General features: G+C 41.6%; 1 long non-coding RNA gene across 1 annotated transcript; it reads left to right on the top strand.

The window, feature by feature from the left end:
- Nucleotides 1–4,964: 4,964 nt before the first annotated feature.
- On the top strand, nucleotides 4,965–22,239 carry LOC117098006. Its single transcript, XR_004443136.1, has 3 exons — nucleotides 4,965–5,162; nucleotides 20,186–20,344; nucleotides 21,519–22,239. It is a non-coding gene; the product is annotated as an uncharacterized LOC117098006 (long non-coding RNA).
- The last annotated feature ends 1,002 nt before the right edge of the window (nucleotides 22,240–23,241 follow it).

Below are 23,241 nucleotides of genomic sequence, written 5' to 3'. Positions count from 1 at the left end.
AAATGAGAGGTGGGGTGGATGGGCGGGTGGAGCCACCAAGCTAGAGACTTCCTTTGTCCTCACAGGCAGCGTTGGTCATCGTACTGGGTTTGAAGGGACGTGGAAGTGACACGTACCACCTTTAGGCCGTGGCCTTATGACATGGGGCACTGGTTCCTCTATCCTCTCATCTCCCTTCCTGTGGGCTGGGATGGATAAGCAGTGTGACCCAGCCTTCATCATGCTTGTGAGGCTAACACTGGGGATGCCAGGACCTGAGATGGAGAACCTGGGTCCCCAAAGAGTGTGTGAAGTGGAACCTGCCACCAGTCTAGACTGCTCACCTCTCCTGTGTGTGAGGCAAACATTTCCGTCTTATTTAAGCCACTGACCTCTTGGGCTACTGTTACAGCAACTTAGCCTTTGCCCTACTAATATAAAGGTGTGAAAGAGCAGCCTTCTCTTCCTTTCCTGAGTTTAGAACCAATTAAGAGAAGGATAGTGGACCCAGAAAGATGCAGAGCAAAACAGTGTCTGTTACTGGTAACACTGGGCTGGAAAATGCAGCATCGAAGCTGTGGCCATGCAGCCTTGCTAATACCTCGCTTTCGAGTTAGACCTACCTGCCTAGTCCCTGGAGCAGCTGCTGGTACTGGGGGCATATGGAGGGGCAGAAATGGTGCCTCCAGGAAGGAGAGAAGAGGCTGAGCCAAGAAGACTTGTTTTTTCCCTCTGAAACTCATCAATCAGATAGATCTTTTCTCCTCTTCTGGGCAGAGTAGGAGAGGCGGGTGGGCAGAGGTGAGGAGGCTACCATAGTGAAAGGCCTCTCCCAGAATGTGAGGAGAGGGCACTGGTGGTGTTGCTACCAAGGCCCCTGTGTAGGAGTTAGACCACTGAGCATTCTCTAATCCTGGGTGAATCTGCTGGAAGGTTTCAAACAGAGGTTTGGGACGGGTTATCATCAAATGGTTTAATGAAAATCACCTCTGTTCCTCCATTTCTGATGACTTATCTATGAGCACGCTGGCATGTGTGGGGCACAAAGACGCTCAGGTGTGCAGATGAATGAGCATATTTCCGTGGAGGGATGAGTGTAAGAAGGAGCACATATTCTTATTTCTTAGATCAATGAGTTTTTGTGATGTGTGAATCTCTACATGTTTTGTTTTTCATTTCGGGAGCCCAGATATATTGAATACTTTTGGTATTGGGGCTATTGATAAAGAAGAAATCTTTCTAGGGCTAGTGAAGAGCAAGCCCGCAGGCCCTGCACATGTTCAGGCCTCAGCACCTCTAAACCAGAGATCGTGCAGCCCTGGAACTGGTTTCCCTGTCTCTGCTATCTACCCTCTCTAACACAGTGGTAGCAGAGTGCCCTTCTAAGACCAGGTCTGATGTTACTCACCTTCTCCAAAACCTCTAAGGGCTTCCCATGTCCTAAAACATGAAGTACAAATCTCTTGTGTGGCATTAAAAGCCTGCTCTGATCTGGCCTCAATGGACATTTCCAGCAAAAATTCCCCTTGGCCCACTTTAAGTTTTGCTCCGCACTCTAGTCAAGCTGAAGTACCTTTCCCTCCCTCCCTCCTTCTCTTCCTTCCTTCCTTCCTTCCTTCCTTCCTTCCTTCCTTCTTCCTTCTTCCTTCCTCAGCATTGGGAAAGGCCTCAACATCTTGGATTATGTAATAGTCTCCTAAGGGGTCTCCCTGCTTCTACTTTGACCCACTACTGTCTATTCTTACCTCAGCAACCAGACCAATCCTGTTTAAAACCTAAGCCAAATTTTGTCAGTCTGCTCAAAACCCTCCAATAGAAGGCTGCCAGATTTAGCAAATAGAAATACAGGACATTCAATTAAATTCAAATTTCAGATAAGCAACAGTACTTTTTTAGTGTATGTTTCATGCAATATTTGGGATATGCTTGTATAAAAGAAACTATTGTCTACTTGAAGTTCAAATTTACAGAGCATTCTATATTTTATCTTGTGACCCTTGACCAATGATTTCCCATCTCACTCAAAAATAAAGGCAAAGTCTTTACAATAGCTCTGTATGATCCGGCACTTCAATGTTGCTCTGACCTCATCACCCTCACTCTTCGCCATGTCCTCTTCCCCAGCTTACTGCCCCCTGATGGCTCCTGCAACACACCTAGCATGTTTCTGCCTCAGGGCCTTTGCACTTGCTGTCTGCACCGCCTGGAACACTCTTCCCTCCCAGATGGCCATGCATGTCTCCCCCTCACTTCCTGAAGCACTCTGTCCACAGGCTGTCTTTTCAGTGAGGCCTTCCTGATGATTCTGATAAATTCCCACTCTCCAGGTTCTGTCTTCTCTTACCCTCCTTTCCTGCTTTTTCCCTAGGGCACCGATCATTATCTGACAGACATTGGATTTACTTGTTGATTTCCTCATTTTCAGTCTTTCTCTTCAACCCTAACTGGAATACAAGTTCCCTAAGAGCAGGCACTTGTTTAATACAGTGCTATAATCCCAGTGCCTAGAATAGGTCTGCTAGAGTAGGTAATCAATGAAGAGATGATGAATAGACAAATAAATCAATAGACAGATAAATTTATAATACAACTCTAGGGAGTGACAAGTGCTACAGAGACAAATTAAGCAGAGCAAGAGTAAAGAGTGAGGGGAGGCACTCTCTCCTGTGAACTGGGCTGCTCTGAGAAGGTGGTGTTTTAGCAGAGACCTGACTGAAGTTTCGATGAAGCCCCTCCACCTTCAACCTTGCCTGTGTTCTTTGTGCTACCTGAAACCACCCTCTTTCTCACCTCCTTGGGTACAAGTCCCACCTCAACTGCTTAGATAGCGTGGCCCTTGGACCTTATCTTATGAACATGTCAGTAAAACCAGGCTTTCTCCTTCGTTCTGCCTACATAACTGACAGAGAGAACACTGAATGAGCTGGTGGGAGTGATGAGGGATTTATTTTTCACATGTCTTAAACTCTGCAGTCGCTGCTGTTTGAATCACGCTGACAACCTCTGGCAAGGGCTTGGCATTTTAGTGCCCCTCCGGGTACTGGCTTGTCCTAGGCGAGAAGGACTACGTGGGACATTGCTGGGAGTTTCTCTGAAGCTACTCTGTTTCTGCACTTGGTATTGGATGCTACAGTCAAGGGCTTTACTCAGGAAACCAAAATAAAAGTCAAATTCTGTGAGGGTCACATCCTGGGAGTCTAAGGTTTCTTGTCTTATACATTTAAAACCAACAAACTCCCTTCTCTCAATAAGGACCATCTGGAAGATGGTCGTTTTGAAGCTTGAAAAAAAAATCTAATGCTTTAATCTTCTTAGTGTCTTCAAACGTCAGGTCTTCTTTTTCAAACTCAGTTGGGGGATGAAGTTCTTTATCTACATCTGCATTGCTTGCTGAGAGAATATGTCCCTGGAATTGCACACAGAAGCCACCGTGCCTTACCTCAGAAAGTGTTGCTTTAGAGATTTCAGAGAAGCACGGTGTTAAACTCCTTCAGCAGATGCAAAACCCCTAGGTAAAACTGCAGGATTAGCGTCTCTGTTCGCGGGCGCTTTCTGTCTCTCAGTGAACTTCACTTTTGTCTTCTCTGTCTCCTCAGGATTTGTCACACATATTTTGCAAATTTAAATGATAAAACAGTTGTGTGAAAAACTTTCTTATAGCTTCCAAATATTGCAGAAACTGAACAGCTTTGCTCTGAATGAGAAACCCAATAACACACGTTTTATTTTCATTTCATTTTCTCTTTGGCTGTTCTGGGAATTTATATTGGCCATTTAATTTTGCTGTTATGGTTTTATAAGGATATTATCTCTGTATACAATAACATTTTAAAAAAAGAACTGTAAGTTGTATTAAAGCTTTAGAGATTACATTTCCAAAAGCTGAATATTCTTATCTTTTTATTTTCCATGTGAATTTTGAAAGTCATGCTCTTTTCAGATTGGTACCTGAAGGTAAATCAGAAATGCTGGAATTTTCTTCCATTTCATTATATAACTCCGGAGAAGTCACTTTCCTAATGATAACAAAATAGCATGTGTGAAATAAAGAATATTTATGTTTTTGTTTGGAATACGATTAGAATTCAGTTAAAGATAATAGGGTTGGAATAAATTTATCTATCTTCTGTTTATATTTACATGATCAAAGCTTATAATTTATGATTTCTTCTTGATCAGAGGCATGACTATATCATAAGAATAGTTTATAAGACCAAATTTATAACCTGTAAAGAAATATTTATGGAAACTCAAATGACTTTCATTTATTAAAGGCCAGAATTGGAGGCAGACATAATAATAATAACTATTATTCATTAAATATTTACTTCATAAGAGGCACAATGTTAAGTGCTTTACATGAATTATTTTATTTATTCCCTAATTAGTTGAATTCCATTATCACCATTTTACAGACGAATTGAGGCTTAGAAAGTGTATTCCCAGGGTCGCATAACTGACAAAGGGTAGAACTAGAATTTGAACTCTAGAGGCTTAAAGCTTAACCACTATGCTATAACGCCAACCAGCTTTGGAAATAGTCATGGAAGCAGAAATACAATTCATTATTTAAAACAATTTTTTTTTCCTGCCGAGAATTAGAGTGACATTCCTGCTTCAGATGCTCTCTCTAGGACTTGAAATCTCAATTCTAGCCTTTTCAAAGCTCAGTGCTCAGCTATTTTAATAAACAGCCAATACTTACCATTCTGTTACAATATAACTGACATTAGCAAGTCAAATAATGCTTAATGATAACAGAAAAAAAAATCTATGAGAGCGGCAAAGCAGCACGGCCCCATGAAGAATTGATGATGTCCAAGGTCACAACTCAGCAAAGCTCAGTCAGAGCTAAGTTTCCAAGAGATGACTCATACAGAGAAAATGTACACAGGACACAGAATTTGTGAATAATCAGAGTATGAGAAGAAATAGAAGAGTCAGCAGAATGAACGTGTGGTTATCTGGTCAGGGATCTGAAGATGTCTTGGTAGCTCCTGAATGTCTAGCAGAATGCCTTTCATATCACAGGCACTCAATCAATACTTGTTGAATAAGTGGATGAAGAAAACCTTCTAATCTCGCGGGAGGCCAGTATTCCATTCAGCAGATTCACTCGTGTCACAGTATGAACAACTTTAAAAGATACTTAGAAGTTGTCAAGAAGAAAGCAGAAATGACTGGTAAGAATGGTTTTCTTGATCCACAGTTTCAGAGAAAAGAAGGACTTGGGGGGTGGAAAATAACTGGTAAACAAAGAGAAATGGTGTTATCACCATCATTATAAGGCCTGGTTAAGTCAACTTTACTTTTTAAAAGTAGAAGTGGATGATTTTAAAGTCTAGAGAAGCCCAGACAGGTTGTCAACAAAGTTTCACAGTTGGCAAGATCATTACAAAAGATTTTATGGATCTGAGAGTAGATGAAAGACACTAAGAAGTGATAAGTAGACTAGAACATCCCCAAAGGGCAAGATCAATGTGTAAAATAAAATCAATAGGTAAATTAGACAGTCATCCTCAAATGCCCTTCTGCAGAATATTGGTATCCAACTAATAAAATGATTGTAATGTTTTCTTAATGGGCAGAAAAATAAGTTGAAGTGTAACTTCTTCAACTGAACACTCACCTCTCCTCCTTCATTGAATTTTTTCTTAAAACTTCCATATCTACTATATGAAAGAATGGATAGAAATGAAATATTATTGGAAAATTTCAGGAAAAGGTAATAATTACACATCTAATACTTTGATCTTTCTGGGCATGTGTTTATTCTTTTTGTGATTTTATATTGTATACTTTTTTTGCTGATAAAATTATTCTTTGTTGGTGTGACGAAAGGTCAGTTTTGCTAACCGCTGCATATTACATTCACATATGCAGCTTCTGCTGTGAACCAAGCCACTTCAATCTCAGAGGTTCAAAACAATAAACATTTATTATTTGCCATGATTCTGTGGCTCAGTTCTGGTCTGGGTTTCCTCAGATGATCTCTGCTGAGCTTACGCATGCCTCTGTGGTCAACAGGATCTGCAACATCCCATTGCAAGGGCATGCAGATAGAGAAAGGAAGACTTTGTAGCCATTTAAAAAAACCTGTGCCAATCTGCAATATGGATAAGCCTGGGCTAGCATGCTACAGAATGAGGCATGTGAAGAACTAAGGCAACTCAATGGGCAAACTACAAACTACCTAACTTGTGCATGGGGCCACCTAGATCATCCAGCCGCTCAGCCAATTTGCAGGCTCCTGGGAAGTAATACATGGTTGCTGTTTTAAGCCATTAAGTTTTTGAGTGGTTTACTGTGCAACTATGGTAGGTTGAAACGTAACTTGCTGCTGTCTTAAGGTTGTGTTTTTTGGGAAACAGACTGTGAGGAAGATTTTCATGCATGCAATTTATTGAGGAATGCTCTTGGGACTATCTGTGAGGGCATGAGGGAAACAGGATCGGACAGAGGCTATAAGAGTGGCCTTAGTCAATCTCATGGGAGCTCTGGATGTGGAAGGAACCCTCAGAGGTGTCTTTCATTGAGATAAGGGGTGTGAGTCATTGGATTGGAGTGCCCCTGAGGGAGCGGTGTAACCTGAGGTTAGGAAACTCCCTTTGGCAGAGGGCAATTGCTGGGGAGGGACTCAGCTGTGCTATCAGCAGCCAATACTTCCAGGGGGTAGGGAAGGAGTGCGTTGGTTCAAGAAGGATCAGGGCCTTACAACACAGCATCCACTATGGTAATGCTTCCTTTCAAAAGATGGAGTTTATTTCTGGACTGGCCTTATGACTTGCTTTGACCAACAGAATGTGGTGGAAGTGACATTGCAGAGCCTAGGCCTCAAGATGCTTTGCAATGCTTGCTTTTGCCCTTTTGGAGCCCTGAGCCCTGATTTTATCTTGTAAAAAAAAAACCTGGGCTGGCCAACTTTAGGACGAGACCTTGTGGAGCCTGTGGCTGGAAGCAACCACCAGAGACACCTAAGCCATCCCACTCCAGTCAAATTGCCAGAGACTTCTGCTACATGAGAGATCCCAGGAGAGACCAGAAGAACAATGGCCAGCTGAGTCCAGACCAAATAGATGATCCACAGAATCATGAGAAAATAAAATTACTAACTTTTGGGATGGCTTGTTATGCAGCAACATATAACTGATACAGCAGAAAAATTGATACCTAGAAACAGGTTGCTGCTGAAACAAAAACTCAATACATGTGCCATTAGCTTTGGGGTTAGGCGGGGAGTGAATCTGGAATAGTGCAAGGAAACTGTTTGTGAAGACTGGAAAAAATGATGAAAACTATTTTTCAAAGTTGGGAAGGTGGCAATACATGTAACATAGTAGCAAAACAGTTGTCAAAAATGTACATAGTAACTTGGAAGATAAAAAATGTACCTCACAGAATTTTATATTTGGTTAAGTAGATTTTCAAGTAAAATGCTGAAAGTGTCGAGATGCTTGTGGATGTATATAACAAGATATTGCAAAAGAGGGATGAGTTAAAAAAGGACTCTTTAATTTGCAAGCAGAATTGAGGGGAAATTAGAGAGCCCAGGACTTGCTGGTTTGGAAAATAAAACTGTTTTTCATCCTCAGACTCCAGACAGTAAAAGATTTTCAAAGTAAAAGGAGTCCTGGTGCTAAAGGTCAAATCAAGAGTGTATCTATAAGATTCTTGGTTTATACTTCTGAATGATTTAAGGTAATACTCATTAGACCATGTCAGTTAGACAAAAGAACTTCCAAGAATCTTAAGGCATTATGCTACAGTAGCCTAATATGCTGCTCAAAGTAGAAAGGGCCTACCTGGAGAAGAATTGTGGATGTAACGTTTGTTAAAGGGAGTGGACCATAATCTGATTCATGAAAAGCCCATAGATACTTTAAGGGAGTTATACCAACCAAAGAACAACACATTTGTTCTAAAAAAAGAATGAAATTGCTTCAATTGCAAAGAGATTTCCGGCCTCCTGACTTTCTCTATGTTGAAAGCATTTGTCAAGAACTACAAAGGGCTGAGATTTTATTCTACTTACAAGCTAACATATTATGGGTGTTGTCAAAGACATGGATCTCCAAGGTCAGAGATTAAAATAAAGGACAGTTTATTATTCGTGGCATGAGAAGCAGCGTGAGCAGGAGAGTATTTGTGTTAGTTCTCTGACCTGCAATTCCCATATGGTGACAGAAGGAGAGCCATGTGACACGTGCACATGCAATGGTTTGCAATATAGGAGAGGAACTCCAAAGTTTGGGAATCTGAATCTTTTATATTAGGCAGTAGGTATGTCTGCCCATTGTCTCAAATGTTATCTCTATCTTCTAAGGCGAAAGCAAACCTGCCCTTTGCTCCAGAGGGCGACACTGTCTCTACATTCCAAGACTGTTCACTTTACAAACATCTTTAAACAAAAGATAGGTCGGAACAAAAACAGTCAGTGATGCTACTTGTAAGACGTACAGAAATGCAAAAGACCCTTGGAGAATTATCTTCCCACCGCAGGCAACTTCAAACATAGGCCATTCTATTGGGAAAAAAGGAGCATATCTCAGATGGCTAATTCAAAAGGCCAAGAGCCCAGAGGGTGAAGCCACAGTCTTGAAGGACAATGGACTAGACATCCAGTCTCAAGGAGAATCAGAAAATAACAGTCTGGGGAGCTATTTCCAAGGAGCAGAACCGGGCCCTAATCAAGCAACATTCTCTGCCTCCACAGCAGGGGATCCTGGCAACCTATGCTCCATTGTATTTCACAATTGCCATGGACTGGTGACTGGTAGGTACTTCCCATTCTTTCCCTTTTGGAGTAGGAGTGCCTACTGCAGTTCTCCTGTTCTTGTCTTGTGATTGCATGTGGGTGTATGAGGGCAGATAGCTCATCTTTTAAGCTCATTGGACTCTGGGTCAAGAAGAGCTACATGTTGACCTGATTTAGGTCACAAAATCCCAGACTTCAAATCCACTACCATCACGGGAAGGGATTTTCAGAATTCCTGGGATGGCAGTGGGAGTATTTTGCATGTGGGAAGAATGTGAACAGTTTGTGGCTAGGGATGGACTTTGGTTGATTGCAAGAATAGCTATGTGGTCTTTGTTCTTTGCATCCACTCTCTTGCGATGTGACTTTGCAGATCCTTCCATCAGGGGTAAAGTCTGTTTCTTCACCTTTTGAATCTAGACTGCCCATGCAATTTGTTCTGGAGAGTGGGATTTTAGCAAACATGATGTAGGCGGAGTTGTACTGGGGCTTGCTGTACCTGGATCCCTGAAACTGCCATGGAAGCAATTCTGAGCTAGCCTGGAAGGATGAGTGGCACATGGAGAGGGACTTAGATGTCTCAGCCAACACGTGCCAACTGCCAGGCACGTGAGTGAGATCATCCTAGATTCACCAGTCACCAGTCACACTGCCAGCTAATCACGGACACATGAATGAATCCAGCGGTGGTCTTCCCAGCTAGCTCAGGGTAGAAGAACTGCCCTGCCTTCACACAGAATTGTGAGAAACAATATATATTTGTTATTTGAAGCCACAAAGTTTAGAGGTGATTTGGTAGACAATAAAAATGAACTGATAAACCATCGCACCCCAAACCCAGCACATAGGAGATAGTCAATAAATATTTGTTGAATGAATATTTATGAAGTTATAAGATATATAAGAATATCATAACTAGTTATAAAAGGGCTGCCACCTGACTGGGTTTGTACATCACTGAAATAGTTTATATGCTCTGAAAACTACCAGGTGTTAAGATAGAGCTTTAAAAAATATATAATCATGGAGGCAATTAAGGAAAGTGAAAGGTGGGGAAAACCCAAACAGCTTCATGTCTGATCTCTTCTAGATGTTTCCTTAGCTAACACAAGTAATAAGATTAGATTAGAAAAATAGATGATCTTCCAACTCTATGTTTAAAACAAAACAAAAAGATTAATTTATTTTTATATTCTGTCTGTGTAAAACAAAAAGAGAAAGCCAAGAAAAATAGTAAAGTTTATAGGGCAGCATATAAAACATCTCATAAGTTTAACAGTTATTTAAATAAGTTATTTTTAAGAGAAAGGTCAATTCCTGGTTTAGACATCAGCAACCACAACAAATCGGAATTGAGCATATAGCTGCATACAAGAGATATTCATGAAACTAACATAAGTAGATAGACTAAAAGTTACAATGTTGTCTAAAGTGGGTACACTTGCTGGTGTGTATATAATGTGCTTCAGTCCCTGATTAACCATGTTTTGCCCCAAGAGATGTCAGTGGCAAAAGGAAGGTACATTGTCCACTGGGAATATACCATGTAATTGCTCTCTCCCCCTACGTTATGCTAGACTTTTCTGGAAAACAGATAAGCAGTAAAACTAAGGTTTGTTACACATTTCACTTTTAACACATTTAAAGATAGAAACTCACTGCAAACAACAAAATAAGCACACCTTCCACTGGCATCTTTGCTGCTCCCACCCTCCATTAGGACCACATAGAATCCAGTAGGCTGCCTCCTGGACTCATGGAGATTCCTCTGCCCTTCCCTAATAATTTACCCCAGAGCTGTTAACGCCAGAATGACTCATCCCTGTTCTTCAAACTGGTAATGAAAAACAATCAAACAAACAGCGAATACTGGATTCTTATGTCGATGAGGGCATGTCACAGACTCTCTGACCCTTACTTGATGCTCCTGTGTTGACCACCTGTTTCCCGGATTAGAGGCCCTGGCAGAGTGGGAGGAACCACCATCTGGCATAGCACTAGGAGTTGCCTCCATTGTTTATCTTTGATTTCAGTCTATTGTGACAAAGGTTTTGCTATTCTTGCCAAGCATGCAGAACAAATATAAAAGTAATTTGCACTTTCCACTTTAGGTAGCTGGTTTCATGTATGACCAAATGTCAAGTGCTGATATGTTTCTGTTGCAATCTGCGTTTCCCTGGGATGTCAAGAGTTCAAGAGCAGGAAGCGCAGTGAGTTGTCCTTGACATAAGTCCGCTCGGGGTGCCCACCTCTGACATGTACACGTTCTGTCTCTGGAGATACACAAGTACACAGACTATAGAGTCTAACCGAGAAGAGAATGAGAGAAGGCTTCCAGGAGATGAGTGGTCTCTTACAGGAGACCTGAAGAACTTGAGAGTGTTCTCAAATGGAAGGAATGGGAATCATATTAAGCCCAGAGAATAGAATAGAATGATCTTGAAAGCAGGAAATAAATTAGTGTAACTGTACTAAAGGGGATAAGGGGTGGGCAGATGGTTCATTGCTGAGAGACGAGGTTGCAGATGCAGGTACCACCAAGCTAGAGGTTATGGGTAACATTTGAATATTCTAAGCATAGAAACAGCATGGTTTCAGAAAAATCCCTTTGGTTGTCATATGGAGAACATCTGGAGTGTGTGTAATGGTGGGGAGGGATTGGGGAAGAGTAGAGTCAGGTGAAACTGGAGCTGGTAATTGATACTCCAGGGAGGAGGAAGGGAAGAACAGTTAAACCAAACCCAAACCAAAACCTCTATCTATGTCCAGGCCTGAATCTGAAGAGAGAGAAGACATTGTATTCAAGAGCTACAAGGGAGGTAGAATGTGCATGACTTGGTGTCTGATGAGAGTGAGGGTAGAAGAGAAGACAGGGTCAGTGTTGACTTCTGAGTTTTGAGCTTGTGCAACAGGGCACATGGCTCACTGCAATTAGAAATATCAAAGGAACAGGAGGTTCTGGGAGAAAGATGAATTTTCTGCTGGTTGTATTAAGTTTGAGGTGTTTGTGGGATGTCTTGGCAGCAAAGAGTTGCGTAGATGTGTTTGTTGTTCTGGGAAGTGGGGCTTGGGGTAGAGATTTTGGAATTGGAACCATAGGAGGCAGTGAGTACAAATGGGGTGAATGTGTGAGAAAAGGATATAGGATTAATTCACGACACAGACGAAAAAACATCTTTCTGACACCAGTGATTCAAGGCTGAAAAATGCAATGAAAATGGAGGTTCTGTTAAAATAGAAACAGGACATTAAATTCTTGGCTACTAATGTCATCCAGGACAAAAAGATGTATTTAAAGAATCTATAACACTCTAATGAGGACAATAAAGGCAGACTTGAGTAAGTAGGGAGCTATACTACAATATTGATTTGAAAGAGTAAAAATAGTGAACATGACAGTACTCCCTAGGTTAATATATGGATTTAATGCAATGCCTATTAAAAATCACAGCAAGATACTTTATAAAACTTTACAAAATAATGGTAACATTCTTTTTGAAATAATTAGCGGGCAAGAATGCAAGAATGCACATATAGATCACTATAGACACATTTATATAACACTTCAGATTCTACAAAGTATTTTCACAATGCTCTCATTTAATTCTCACAGTGACTCTTATAATAAGGTATGTTTAACTGTTATTCCCATTTTAGGGTGACCACAAGTCCCAGTATATCCAATGCAGTCTTGTTTTATGCTATTGCCTTAATGTTTCCCTTTTATTTAATATTTCTCCCAGATATTTTCATTTTTAAGGACAGTATTATTGTTAACAGTTGCAATAAAATAATCTGGGCTGGATTTGGTACCATCTCCATGAAGTACTTCTTAGTCTCTGTCATGGTCTTGTCTAGTAGTGGGTACGGTGCATGCGTAGTGAACAGAATTCTTATTTTAACACGTGTTCAGTCTGAGAGATGATCAGTGATAACCTTTTTCTCCCCAACTCCCCTTACCTGGTGAAAAGTAACTCACACATCTCTTGCATGCAGCATGCAGGAAGAGGACATACTCTCCAATGAATCAACTTGTTCCCACACTCTATGGATAGCTAATTTTTTCTAGTTCACGTGACAGTGGGAGAAGTATTTGATGTTGTTACCGGCTCCTCCTGGAGACTTGATGTACCAACTAGCTGCTTATATGAACCATTTTCATGAAGCCATCAGGCTGTTTGTTGGTGGGGTCAGTGGATAACTTGAGAAATTATAGGTTATATATAACAATAGAAATACGTACAAGATATGGGGGCAGAAGAGTTCTTCAATAGAGCTCATAGAATATCCTAATTTTTTTAAACAATCGTTTGTCATTTAATATGTAAAATAAAAATGATCAGTTTTTTTACATTTTTACTGTGGCAAAATATACATAAAATTTGCCATTTTAATTATTTCTAAGTACACAGTTGGTGGCATTAAGTATAACCACATTGTTCTGCAACCATCTCCACCATTGATCTCTGAAACTTTTTTATCTTCCCAAAATGAAGCTCTGTGCCCATTAAACACTAACTCCCCCAGCTTCTGATAACCATCATTCTACATTCCTCCCCTATGAATTTAACTGTAGATCCAGGTATCTCGTATAAATAGAATCATACAATATTTGTCCTTTTCTGACTGGCTTATTTCACTTAGCATAGGTTCATCCATGGTTTAGCATGTGTCATAATTTATTTCCTTTTAAAAGACTGAATAATATTCCATTGTAGGTATACATCAGTTTATTTTGATGCTTGGGATTGTTTGTTAATTTTGTAATAAACTCTTGTTGGCAATTAGGCTAAAAACAAAAGTTCATGTTTCATGAAATATTGAGTACTAAATTTTTTTTCTTGAGAAAGGGTGAGGAATGTGTAACTTGCATAAATATTTATTGAAATATGTCATCCACCAAAGGAGATTGTTGTATTATAATTGGCATCATAAAAAACAGAAGACATAAATCTAATGAAGAAACATCAGCATTTACTACAAAAATTAGTAATTATTTTGAGAAAATAGTTTCTGAAAACAATGATTTAACACATGTGGTGGCAAAAAGTGCATTGCATATCACTGTGGATCATCACTTTTCATTTAGATCAAATTACTGTTGTAAATTAATTTCATTTATTTTTGATTACTTTTTTTATACATGTCTGAATTTTTTGTTTGTTTTTTTGAGATGGAGTTTCACTCTTGTTGCTCAGGCTGGAGTGCAATGGTGTGTGCTATCTTGGCTCACTGGAACCTCCGCCCCCGAGTTCAAGCAATTCTCCTGCCTCAACCTCCCAAGTAGCTGGGATTACAAGCATCTGCCACCATGCCCAGCAGATTTTTGTATTTTTAGTAGAGATGGGGTTTCACCATGTTGGCCAGGCTGGTCATGAACTCCTGACCTCAGGTGATCCACCTGACTTGGCCTCCCAAAGTGCTGGGATTACAGGTGGGAACCACCACACCCAGCCTGAAAAAGTTTTTTTTTAAGCTGAGTGGCAAATTTATTTTGCCTAGAATTGAATGATAAATAGAATACATAGAAAGATGGCTCTATCACTGTATCTCAGCCAATATGCTCTTTTAAAATTGTAATGTTGACACTCCCCGTTCATGGATAGGACTTTATGCTTCCTCCCAGTGATTCTTTCTCTCACTATTCATTCTTAGACACTCATAATATGAGGAGGTCCAGGGTCAGGACCAGGTCACATGGAGAGGCCATGAGTCAGGTGTTCTAGCTGACAGTTCTGAAGATCTCAGTTAGCAGCCAGCATCATGTGGGTGAAGGAGTCTCTCACAGTTGATTGCAGTCCTAGCCTTCACCTTATCTGAAACTAAGTGGTGCACAGACTAGCCATGCTGCCAAGCCCTTCCTAAATTAAAGATTTGCAAGCAAAGCAAATGTCATTGTCATGTTTTAAGCCTCTTTGTTCTGGAGTAACTTGTTACTGAGCCATGGGAACTAGAACAGTGTTAATTCATTGGCTGCATTGTGGAAAAATAACTTCACAAACTTAAATGATGCTCCTTTGGTATCAGTGTCATCAGATGCTTCAGTGGGAATATGAGGAATTCTAGTACAATATTTAGGTGACTTCTAAACATGTTCCAGCTCTGATCTTTGCTCCCATGCAGGCAAATGGAATCTTATCTTGGTTCTGAGTAATAACTAATAACTGAATCTTTTCCTTGTTCATCCAGTACCTGCACCTATGCTTCGACAGGTTATTTAGGAGTGAGACCCTGCTTAAATGATCAGCTCCTGCATTTATAATGATAGAAACAGTTACCATTTATTAAATGACTCCTATGTCCCATGTCCCACATAGTGCACCATGTATTTTATATATAATTCTGGTCCTTACAACAGCCCTACAACAACAGTCATTTATTAGCCCTATTTTATAAGTAAGAAAATAAGGCTCAGAGAGGTCAATAACTTGTTTAAGATCACATAAGCAGGAGGAAATCATGCTTTCCTACCACTGGCAAGGGCCTTTCCACTGTGTCACACTAGAATTCTGCTTTGATCCCAGGCACTTGGCTGGGTGTCTTAATCTGTTTTGTGTTGCTATAATAGAATACCTGAGACTAGGTAGTTTATAAAGAAAAGAGGTTTATTTAGATTATGGTTCTGCAGGCTGGTAAGTTCAAGAAGCACGGCATCAGCAACTGCTTAGCTTCTGGTTAGGGAATTCTTGGTGCATCACAACATGGCGTAAGGTCAAAGGGAAAGTGGGCACATGCAAAGAGGCAAACAGGAGGGGCATCCCAGCTTTATAACAATCCATTCCTTGGGGTGCTGATTCATTCCCACAAGAACAAATCCAGTCTCACCAGTGCAAGAACTCGCTACCACAAGAATTGGTGTGCGCTACCAAGCCATTCAGGAGGGATCTGCCCCTATAACCCAAATACTTCCCACTAGGCTCCACTTATCAGTACCACCACATTCAGGATCAGATTTCAACATGAGCTTTGGTAGCGACAAACTCAAACCATATCAGCTGCTAAACTGATCATAGGCATCTTTCATGCTGATTATCTTTCTGCTCATGTTTCTGAATGTTGCCTGCCCCAAAGACCTCTGATGATAGGCCTACTTATCTGTCATTCATCTTTTCACCTTTTTCTGAACCCTCCTATTGACACCTGCGTGTCTGGGTTCTGCAGGTCCTCAGTGCTTCAGCTCTGACTCATTCCCATTTCAGTTAAACTGGATGGTTCATAGACTTGATGCAGCATCAGGGCAAGAAGTCATGACTTTGGAGAAGAATGAACCTGGACTCAATCACTCACCATATGAAGTCATACAAACAGAGCAAAAGTTAAATAAGCAACAATAATGATACCAGAAACCTTTCCAAAATCTGAAAGTAAACAACACTATATTTATCCTATATGTGGACCAAATAAGTTTTTCTCTACTAATGAGAAGAAAATATGGAAACAAGATGCATATATCTGAATATGCAAAGATTAGAACAGGAAGAGCAAAAGAATACAAAATGAAAAGCAATTAGAAATGAGTTTTCACTGGAAAAAATGGAGACCAGAAGGCAATGACATATTTCAGGTGCTGAAAGAAAAAAAAACTGTCAACTAGAAGTTCTATATCAAGCAAAACTACCTCTCAAAAATCACTATGACATAACATATGTGCCCAGGTAGCACTCCATGATACAGTAGCTCTTACTGTTAGACGTCTGGTCACACACAAAGGTGACCTCTCCTTGCAACTCTCTCACAGGATATTCTAGGTTGTCCATTTTCCACCTGTTTCATCCATCAACCACTCTCATTTGTATTTTGTTTTCCAGATATAAAATACATTCCCAGATAAACAAAAAATAAAAGAATATGCTTTTAGAATATGTGCCCTACAGAAAATACTGAAGAAAGTCAGAAAGTTAGTTAGGCTGAAATAAAATTCCACCAGATGGTTATTCAAGTCCATAGGAAAAAATGAAGAACACCAACAATGTTAAATTTGTGGGTAAATATAGAAGACTGGAAATATATTTTTTCCTCTTTTCATCTCTTAATTAAAAAACATGTTTCTTTAAACAATAACTATGATACCATATTATTGGGTGTGTAATATATCTGCTACATTACACCATATATATGTGGTAATATAATACATAAGTGGTAAGTTACTCCATGCCCTCTAAGAGTTCACCTTAGCTTCAGGTTTTACACCCTCTCTCTGAGAAGAACTTCACAGCTGAAGGGACCCTATAGCTTTCTGTCTGCTCTCTGGGCTCTGAGGTGAAACAGAGCAAAGAGAAGCTGACAGAGCAGGGCGATGGAGAGTCTTAGGTGGAAGGCGTAGCTGAGCTGGAAATAATTAATGAGTCAGGAAAATTTTACTGCCAAAAGATTAAAAATAACATGATTATAATTCTCCTTATTAGCAAATTTGGTGTTTTACATGGATCCAGAAATAGATTAAAACTGAAATCAAATGAGGATCTCTGAGTTTCCTCAAGAAAAGTACTGAGAAACTGTTTCAATGACTAAGAGCCATGGTTTCTCTTTTCCCCACAGATTTTAAGTATAGTTCCTGCATTTACTCTAAGAATCATTCTTTTTTTTTTTTTTTTTTTTTGAGGCGGAGTCTCGCTCTGTCGCCCGGACTGGAGTGCAGTGGCCGGATCTCAGCTCACTGCAAGCTCCGCCTCCCGGGTTTACGCCATTCTCCTGCCTCAGCCTCCCGAGTAGCTGGACTACAGGCGCCCGCCACCTCGCCCGGCTAGTTTTTTTTTGTATTTTTAGTAGAGACGGGGTTTCACTGTGTTAGCCAGGATGGTCTCGATCTCCTGACCTCGTGATCCGCCCGTCTCGGCCTCCCAAAGTGCTGGGATTACAGGCTTGAGCACCGCGCCCGGCTAAGAATCATTCTTAATGTTCTGAGTCAGACCTTATAAAAAGTATCCATGATACCCAGAGACTTATGGTTCATGCTCTGACCATTGCCACAGGACTAGCTTCCTATTACCCATGCATTATCTTCAACATCCTCACTATAGATGTTTCAGGATGAGATTTATAAAAATCTACACTCTGATGACGAAAATTGGATAAATATCAGATGTCATATTTCTTGAATCATAACAGATGATTGAAAATCACAGGATTTGAAATGAACAATAATTGAATGTTACTAGGTGCAAGGCATTTTGATAATCGATGGTGGATACAAAGATAATGATGGTGCCTGCCCTTGGTGGTATATTACACTGCTCCTGCTGCTATAACAAAATACCTTAGGCCAAATAATTTGTAAATAACAGAATTAATTTTTACAGTTCTAGAGGTTGGTGTTGGCAGATTTGGCATCAAGTAAGGGCTTGCTCTCTGCTTCCAACATGATACCTGTCGTTGCATCCTTACCTGGTAGAAGGAAGGATGTGCTTCTTTTCTATGTGCTTACATAGAAAAAGGAGTGGAAGGGCCGGGCAGCTCTCTGAAGACTCTTTCATAAGGGCATTAACCCCATTCTCTGCTGACATGCCCCACCTGACAATAAATGAACACTCCATCTCTTTCTCATGGTTTTTGTCCTTTTCTTATTTTTCTCACCTCTTCTCCTCATAGCTATTGGCAGTCAAAATGCATTGGAAAAAGCTGGTTTAGTTATCTGTACTGGAGAGACTTGGCCCCCACAGGGGAATGTGATCTTGGCTGTCCTCAGTACTACCTGTCTGAATGGCCTGGGGTTTTGCCTTGTATGCCTGAGACCAGGGCCAGGTCTGGGATGGTGGCCTGCTTGTGGAGAGCACTTTCACAAGGATGTTTCTGAGGGTGCCCAGAGTGTTTTTATAATGAAGAACCAAGGGATAGTCTCTTGTCTGGTTTTAGTGCCAGAAGAACTGTGCTTCTCTTGAGCAATTTGTTTGTTTCTATGTCACAGGCAAGGTGGATTTTCTGACTCATCAGGTAGTGTGTGTGTGTGTGTGTGTGTGTGTGTGATTGTGTGATATTGGCCTTTAGAAAGATTACAGGCAGATGCATGTTTCTCTCATAGCCAGTTGATATGGCTTGGCTCTGTGTCCCCACCCAAATTTCATCTCGAATTGTAATCCCCTCGTGATGAGGGAGGGAGGTGATTGAATCATGGAGGCAGTTTGGTGATAGTGAGTGGGTTCTAAGGAGATCTGATGGTTTTATAAGGGCCTCTTCCCCCTTCACTCCCTCCCTCTCCTGCCACCTTGTGAAGAAGGTTCCTGCTTCCCCTTCCACCATGATTTATAAGTATCTTGAGGCCTTGCCATGCTGAACTGTGAGTCAACTAAATCGCTTTCCTTAACAAATTACCCAGTCTCAGGGAAGTTCTTTATAGCAGAGTGAAAACGGACTAGTATACCAGTGCATAGGATTTGAAGACATGTGTGTTTGTATTATTTCTGACTTCTTCTGACCCAGTCTTTATTATTTGCCTTATCTGTTCTCACTTGGCTCTTATTTATATTACCTTGTACTTTCTGTGTCCTTGTAAAGGTGCCTTATGTTCTTCTTGGAAACAGACAGGGTATAAATACATGAATAAATATAGAAAGCACCTGGCTTTCCGAGCCTCTGGCTCCACATCACACTCCACTGCTTCTCAGCCTTTTGGCTCAATCCAAGCCCAGGGTAATAGCAGGCTCTGTTTCCGCGCGGGGAAGGTGCCCCATGACTGCCACTTAGGACTGCACTTAATTTTTGGCTTTTTGTTCTGACTCTTTGATCTGGTTTCCAAACCTTCTCTTGTCTAACCAAAATTTCTGGCGTCCGACATCTCTGTTGCCTACCTCCTCACACTAAGGCTGGATTTTGCTTTCTGAGATCCATAGTCTCTGCCCTCCTCTGGCTTTAACCAACATCTGTAGAAATCCTTTCTAGCCTGCCTTACATAGTATTTTTAGGGCCCTGGGGAGGCAGTGTGGTGTGGTGGTTTTGGTGTCATTTGGATTTGGGTTGGTCCAATCATCCCTCCATTCATCCAGCCATGCACCCATCCAATCTTCTATCCACCCACCACTCCGTGTGTGTGTGGTGGGGGGTGGGGGTGGGGGGTGGGGGGGTGGTGCTGATCATGTGCCAGGAACTGAACTAAATACTAGGAATATGATAGTGAACCAGAGATATGAATTGAACTCAAGCTCTGACACTTACTACCTGTGAAAAAGTAGGCAATTATTTAATTTTTCTGAGTCTCCAATTCTTAATCTATAAACTGTGAATAATAATATCTACTGCCTGAAGTCTTTTCAAGGATTAAATACTATAACATAAGAAAAGCACATGGCCCAGGGTGTGGGCCCAGGCAGCACTCCACGACTCAGTAGTTCTTACTGTTAGATGTCTGGTCACGCAAAGGTGGCCCCTCCTTGCAACTCTCTCACAAGATAGTCTAGATTATCCATTTTCCACCTATTTCATCTGTTAAACCACTGTGATTCATATTTTGTTTTCCAGAAATTTGCTGCAGTTTCTCATTCACCAAGGCTCTGCATTTCTGTTCTCTCCCATTATGGATTTATTTCTCTTTGTTTTTGAAAAACAGAAAACATTATTGGCAATAAATAGTAGTACCGTGTCTTGCAAAACAGCTGAACTGCACCAAACCCATGACAGGTAAGGTAATATAAGCTCAAACTCTTGTGTTTATAGTTACTGTATTAATAGTAAACCCCTGTGGACTCACCTAAGACCACTGATGGTTCCAGCAACTGCCTAATTTCTAAATTCTGACCAATCCCTGCTTAGATCATACCTTCTAACTTCCACCCTAAGGCCCTGAGCTCTGCTCTGTAAGTAGCCTCTGTGAAGTGGTTCCCTCTTTTGCTCTGCGAGTCTAATACAAAACCTTGCTGGTGGTCTCTGAGTTTGTTGGGGGGCTTTGGCACATTTATATTTTGGTGGAGAGAGTCTCTCTCAAGAGGGACTCCAGACAAATACATGTGTCTAGTCTACGATTGTAAACCAGAAGTCTCAGTCAAATTTTTTTTTTTTTTTTAAGACATGGGGTCTCACTGTTACCCAGGCTGCAGTACAGTGGTGTGATAATCTTGGCTCACTGCAGCCTCAACCTCCTGGGCTCAAGTGATCCTCCTGCCTCAACCTCCTCAGTAGCTGGGATCAGAGGGGTGTATCACCACACCCACCCTAATTTTTTTGAATTTTTTTTTTTTTTTTTTGTGGAGACAGGGACTTGCTAAGTTGCCCGGGCTGGTCTCAAACTCCCAGGCTTCAGTCATCTTCCTGCCTTGGCCTCCCAAAGTGCTGGGATTACAGGTGTGAGCCACTGTGCCTGGCCTCCACCAACATTTTTTAGCTGACAAAGTAGCACAACAAACAAACAAATGAAAAACCCAGGTACATGTGGCGTGACGGTGCCTCGTTTGCCTTTGTGCTCTCAGGCAATGTGAGTTGAATGAATTCTCTGATGGGAGAGGTTCAGGGGTCCAGGGCTTTTGAGAAGCAGCAGGAGGAATGCCTACCAAACTTGACCCCTTTCTCCACACCCACGTCCCCTTGCCACTGTCCATACCGTGCCTTGTGCTACGTGCCAGCAAAAGGGACAATCATCAGCAGCTGACGGTTTAGTGAGAACCACCTGGACTCAGGAGTTTTTCAGGAAGTGACTGTGGTTTCAGATTTAATGAGAAGCATGAAGGCAGATGAACCTGGAGGTGGGCTCCCTCCTTCACACAGATTCCGCTTGTTAGGGTCACAGATAACTTCTGCTAGCTTCAGAGATTATGCTGGTTGTCTGATCTCTCAGCAGGCCTGCGTGGTGTTGTTTCAGTGACTGCAAACATGATCTGAATGTTCAATGCTAGAAGGAGCAGTTGGGGTGGTTCACTCGTGCAAATCATCTCTGAACAATTAAAAGGATGGATTCCATCCATTCACGCATTTTCCTTCATGGCAAAGATGATTCTAGGAAGAGGACTTCTACTGCTTTTATGAGGATTGTACTGATGAGGATTGCCTCATTGATAAATGAGAAAAAGTTAACTTCTTCTCATAATTATTGCTAGAGGAGCCCAAACCTGTGAATCTATGGTCAAGCTGTCAGGTAGGAAGTGAGACTGTTGTGTTTTAAGTTGTAATTGTGGCCGTAAGCAGGGCGTGTATTCAGGGGACCAACTCTGGGATGGGTTTACCAGTTGTTAAAACATTCAGTACTTCTGTGCTGGTTAGGAAGCAGCCATTGCCCTGAGTCCTGAATGTTCCGTGTCCCTCCTGTCACCCTCAGACCTCATACCACCCAGTAACAAAGGCTAACCTAACACATTGGGGGCCAAGACCCTGCCCCAGTACTCAATGCCTTGCCAGGCCCTGTCCTACTTGTTATTGACTATTTGGAATATCATTCCTGCTCTTAAGTACTTTTGATTCATCAGGAAAAGGAAATGAGGATTATAAACTTAAATTGTGGAGTCCTGGCTATTGGTCAGACTCAGAGGGACACCCTGTATGCCCTGCGTTGATGGCTAATCCCTGAGGAATGGGACTTTGAAAAGTGAGGATGATCACAAAGGAAAGAAAATCAATGAAGACTTAGAGCTGCTGACTCAGAGCTTCAGAAGGGGGGCTGCAGTGATGGGTTGGGGACGGGGGTGTCAGAGAGGGGTCTCAGCTGGGATGGTGGACAGAGCCACCTGTGGTGGCCCAGACAGGAGAGAGATAGAAAGACAAATATAGCAAGGATGTTTTCATGGAGTAGTACAATGTGGGCAAAAGGCTGAATGAAGCTCATCAGTCCAGTGAATTATGAGAGTGGTCACACATCATTGCTCCTATCTCACTCACTGCCCCCACCCAATTCCAGCCGCAGTGGCCTCCTTGCCATTCCCCAAACACAGCAAACCCCTTTCGCCTCAGGATCTTCCCTGCTCCCTCTGCCCAGACCCTGCCCCCTAGATACCTGTCTGGCTCCCTCCCTCCCCTGCTCCAGGTCTTTCTCAAATGCTACTTCTGCTGTGGCCCCCTCCACAAACTGCCCGACACATGCATATGCACCCATCCCCCTTCCTTGCTTCATTTCTTTTCCTAGCACTTGTCACCACCAAAATATGCTATATAGTTTGCATTTATTTTATTTATTGCTCTATTCCCCTTACTATAACATAATGGAAGCTCCATGAGAGCAGCAACTTTTTGGTCTGTTTTGTTCACCACTGCCTCCACAATAGTTAGAAGAGCACATTAGTAGGTACTCAGTGAATGTATGCTGATTGAATGAATGAAAAAACCAATGACTTCATGGCTACCATGAATCAGATATTGTGTTATGCTCCATACATTTCCCGTGGAGCTCCCTATCAGCCCTCAAAGAGCTGCCTCAGATGTGTATCAGGGGCTGCCTCCTCCTTCTACATTTGTAATTTGCATTAACTTACATAGCCACATGTGCCTAGAATTACTCTCCTGGACAGGGCAGTTCTAGCATAAGAGATAAACAAGTGGAGCTCATGTTCTCCCGCTGGGCAGACTGGAGTGCTTAAAGTCACCCAGTGACCTTG

Source organism: Trachypithecus francoisi, unplaced genomic scaffold (genome assembly GCF_009764315.1).
Source record: "Trachypithecus francoisi isolate TF-2019V2 unplaced genomic scaffold, Tfra_2.0 Lachesis_group15, whole genome shotgun sequence".
Classification (NCBI taxonomy): Eukaryota; Metazoa; Chordata; class Mammalia; order Primates; family Cercopithecidae; genus Trachypithecus; species Trachypithecus francoisi.
The sequence above is the reverse complement of the archived record's forward strand: the minus strand, read 5'-3'. Positions and strand labels throughout refer to the sequence as shown.